The 5,000-nt window shown below is 38.9% G+C and overlaps 1 pseudogene; it reads left to right on the top strand.

The window, feature by feature from the left end:
- The first annotated feature begins 1,011 nt into the window (after nucleotides 1–1,011).
- Nucleotides 1,012–2,518, top strand: LOC138053444 (uncharacterized; annotated as a pseudogene).
- Nucleotides 2,519–5,000: the final 2,482 nt, after the last annotated feature.

Raw genomic sequence — 5,000 nt, 5'->3', positions numbered from 1 at the left:
AATCGAACGCACCCACCCTAAAATTTGTAATGTATAAAATCTGACCTTTTAATAGCCACGTTTCAGCTGCTTCAGAAACCAACTGTGTATAAACTTTCAATGTACTGTGGCATCCTTCGCGAGTAAAACTACAAAAAGACAGCACACATTTTTCGAGCACTGTCTAGAAGGCTGAATATTGAAAGAAAATTGCTCTGTATAAACGCTGATATGCTTAAAAGTCGTTCTCTGAACGCTTGTAGATTTTATACCGGCAAGCTTATTGTTTACAACAAGCGTTCAGCGAACGACTTTTCGATTAAATAACTGAAATAGCGTGGCATCTTTCGATGCAGTTCAGATAGCAAAGACTACTTTTTTTTTACCTTCTAACAACGTCTTCTTGGTCCTCAATTTGCTGCAACCGTCAAAATCAGCAATATTTCACAATGGCGGAATCCTTTCGCAAACATTACGTGGGTTGACACGCGAGCTACCAAGAGTCTCTATGGCAACTCGCAAGATCCACGCGGATTCCACGAATTCTGTGCACTCTCCTGGGGTGCGAAAATAGCTCTTGACCCAGGCCTTAATTCACTTGAGTACAACAGAACAATTAGCTAAGCACCCTAACACCAACATGTATGCAAATTTACGTAGTGTTTGTGATATAAAAATAAGTATGCAGCAGCGTGAATAAAACTCCTGAAGAATGAGGCTTCAAGCCTTACGAAACAGGCCTGTAGGGCAATTACCATGTAGCCATGTTTTAATTCTCACAGCCCTCTATAGTTACGCTCTACCTTGTATTGAGCACTCTAACTGGCTTGATCACCACCGCTTTTTGATTATATATATAATATATATATATATATATATATATATATATATATCTATTTATTAAAAACTGAACGGATATCACATTTCCAGCATTTTCATTGGCTTGCCGGACACAGGTTATCAGCTCATATACCTGCACTACCAAATATGGTCAATGAACACAGCAGCACAGTTTTACGGCTCCGAGAAAAAATGGCCGACAAAAGCTGATTTGGATCAGAATTGACCGAGGCAGAAATCAATGCTTTGGTCGACAATGCTACCCCCTCGAACACCAAAAAGGTCACAAAATTTGGCATGAAAATATTCACTGGTATGTTTCTAATTTTTTTAATGCCTATGTAATTATTATTATTTTTTTTTTTTTTTTTTTTTTTTTATCGGGAATATCTTTCTTGCAACTTTTTTAGCTCACGAGTGCATGTTGTTGATTAACACTGACATTTCACTGACCTTTTTAGACTGGCTTGGAAGTCCCGGGGGCAGTAAATTTTCAACGCCGATAGAGGATATGGACATGGAGGAATTGAATGCTTGTCTCAAGAGTTTTTACACATCTGCGAGAAAGCAAGACAGTTCATTTTACAAGAAAACATCGCTTAAGTCTATCCGAGCTGCCATTGACCACTTTCTTCGTTCTCCACCGCGAAGTAAACAGTTTTCAATAACCAGTCACGCTGCTTTTACTGAAGCCAACAAAGTTTTGGACGCATTCGTTAACGACCTCCGAAAATCTGGAAAGATAGCTGGTTTGGTTCACAAGAAAGCTATCTCGAAGCAGCAGATTCAGAAGCTCTTCGACTGCGGCAAACTTGGACTCACTTACACAAAGAATCCCGCACAGCTACAAAGGACAACTTGGTTTTACCTTTCATTTCAACGTGAAATGAAGTCTGCAATGCTTACCCTCAGACAAACACCCAACGGAATCGAGTACTTTGAACTGAACAGGCAATGTCCTGGTTCGCTACCATCAACAAAAAACCATCAGGGTAGCCCTGAAGATCCTGAGGACGAATCTGACGCGAAGATTTTTGCCGTTCCAGAATCTGCAAGATGTCCTGTTAAAACCGTTAAAAATTACTTGGCCCATTTAAATCCCAAATTGCATGCCTTTTTCCAGAAGCCATGACACGTAGAAAGCGGTAAGTTCAACCCTGATGTTGATGAAATTTGGTTTTGCAATGTGCTGATCGGAGCCAGTACTCTCGACAACATGCTGAAATCCACGAGTAAGCGAGCAGGCATTGACCCTTACCTCACCAACCACTGCCTCAGGGCAACTTCGGTAACAATTCTGTCTGATAGCGACTGTGAAACACGACACATTAAGGCTATAACCGGCCACAAATCTGACCAGTTGGTTGAATCTTACAATGAGCGACCATCCCTCAACAAGCAGCACAAGATGCCGCGCATCCTCAGTAATTTTGTCCTTAACAGCAACGACGGGTCCCATCCTTCAACCCAAATCATGGTAAACAGGGTTTTATTACTTCATCGTCAGTCTAAAAGTGGATTAGGTGAAATTGAGGCATATCCAGCATCAGATCAGATCCATAAAAACAACATTGCAGTCTCAACGAACACAACAAATAACGTGACACGCTTGAGGCAAGAAAACCATTTTCCTCCTCAACTAAATTTTTACAATTTCACCAACGTTCAAGTTTTCAACAATTTTGGTCCTTCAAATTAACTTCCTTTGTAGGAGACTCCTCTAGAGATTGTTTTTCGTTTGTAACTCCACCAAATATTGACATTCCTTCCTTTGCTGGACTCTTTTTCGATCTCATTCAGCGAGTTTGCGAAGCCGTTGTCAGCGTTGTCAATCATGTATTTTGACATTTTTGTCAATCATTCTATTTTTGCACCAAAACTTGTTACATGTTGCCATTTTGTGCCAAATAAATTCAACATAAAAGAGTTGTGATGCTGGGGTTTTTAATAAAACAATTATTCTACTCGGGCTTGCTGGATATGAAATGATCATAACCAACTCGGCGCTACGCGCCTCGTTGGCTATATTTATCATTTCATATCCAGCGCACCCTCGTACAATAATTTTTAAATATATCTTTTTCACCTAAAGTTGCGATTTTGATTGATTCTAATGCACTTTTTATTAATCTAAAATTTAAATGCATTTTCATATTGGTGTGGATGGAGGAGAAAGTGGCATTATACAGTCATAATGTACTTTTTTTCTACCTACATGTAGTTAACTAGCAGTATTCAAACAGCACAGTGTGCATGTCATCTGTTCTCCTTAATCAAATTCTCTGAGACTTTGAGTAATGGCAGACTTTAAAGTTAAATAAAATGATTCAAATCAAAATAGACAATCCTTTCCTGGCAATAAAAGACGGAAATGCTCGTTGGTTCTAATTAAAAAAAGAACAAAAACAATATTTTGACAAGAAAAAACAAAAGCTATTTAAACATGGAAGGGATTATAGAGATTATGAAATAAGTATTATGGAAAGAGTACATCAGACAATATTACTGAATTGAGGAAGCCCATTCCAGTTGCCAGGTTTATTGTAACAATGTGCCTGGATAATGGTGTATGGTGTAGCAGCTGAAGAAAACGTTTTTTGAGAATACTAGCAGAACAACAGCTGCAGGTCTGTGGCCATTATATTTTTAAGTGCTACAAACCAGAAAATGATATTGGATTGAACATTTGCAATAGAGTTTTTTTCCTTTTTGATGACAGTTCGGAGGGGTTTTGCTAAAAGCAGGCCAGCGGCCCGCGACAGCCCGGCGGCCTGAAGGCCAGGCGGCTCAGTCCTGATTTTCCACAGTTTCTTTTGTCCGACGGTAAGTCCATGCGCATGCACAGATCTGCATCGGGTTTGGGCGTGCAAAATGGACGACGGTGAGTTTGAATTCGCATACCATTTAATCATTTGAATCCTTGTTTCTGTTTGTTGCATGTTGTTCAGATAAAAACGTTTTCATTCTCTGATCATTCGTCTCTTTACAGAAACCGATAGCACAATATTTTCACTTTGACAGTGAAAATATCTATAAAAATTGAGACATGTGAACTGCGAATCTTTTTTTTAAAGTTTCAGTTACACAAAGAAAGCATGCAAACGCATCGACCGCCTTTCATAACTGTTGCTGGCCATTGCACAGAATTACCGTAAGACCGTAATTACCGTACTGTGGTTTGAAAATAACTTACATCGTTTAAGAATGGACTCCTCTCTATCGGGTTCTGTATACAGACGAACAAACAGAGAATGACGTTTTTCACTTCACAACATGCAACGAAAGAAGGGATCGAAAAGAATTGGAAATATTATTAAAATGGTAAACGAATTCAAACTTTGCACGCCCAAACCCGATACAGATCTGTGCATGCTCGTGGATTTACCGCTGGACAAAAAAACTATGGAAAATTAGGACTGGGCCGCTAGGCCGCTGGGCCGCTGGGCCGCTGGCCTGCTTTTAGCAAAGCGCAATTCGGAGGGCTCTTACTGTACATAGAGTGAGTTGATATAGGCATGATAAATGATCAAAAAAGAAAAGGGGAATGATTTGGTCCGGGTGCTTTGTTTATCATTTCAAAGTTCCTTCTCTGAGAGGATTTTTTAGATGTGCATGATTCGGATTAATAAAATTGACATGGAAGGCAAGGCTTAGAAACAAATCCTTTTAGTAAATGGAATCGTCAGTTTGTACATAAATACAAAAATGTAAAAAGTGGTAATGAAAATGGAATAAGTGTAATGTATACTTGTTGTCTTTAACTGCATATTTGTATTTGAAGATGAATAATATGTATTGAAAACTTGCCATGTGCCATGTAGTTTTAGTTTTCTCAGTCTAAACCTGTTTTTCATGAATGCCGTGTATACCCTAACATTAAAAATGAAGATTAACTAATCGTTTAAATTGGGCTGTTCCAGAGGACTGCTCCGCTATAACTAAAGCTGTTTTTCATGAAATTAGTTCGCGGAAACGGGACAAATAGTTTGTTCACAGAGTCCCTCAGGGAATAACGCGTTTCATTTTGTTTAACAAATTTACAAGATAAATATTCAGGAGCAAGGCCATTTAAAAACGTAGTATACCATTAAGGCTTTCTGTATTTGAAATTGAGTGCTCAGTTCTTTGGGGCGCTTAGATAACAGCTTAATATGTTACAGTATATAATATACCGACCACAA

This window comes from Montipora capricornis, chromosome 6, assembly GCF_036669925.1.
Source record: "Montipora capricornis isolate CH-2021 chromosome 6, ASM3666992v2, whole genome shotgun sequence".
Classification (NCBI taxonomy): domain Eukaryota; kingdom Metazoa; phylum Cnidaria; class Anthozoa; order Scleractinia; family Acroporidae; genus Montipora; species Montipora capricornis.
The sequence above is the reverse complement of the archived record's forward strand: the minus strand, read 5'-3'. Positions and strand labels throughout refer to the sequence as shown.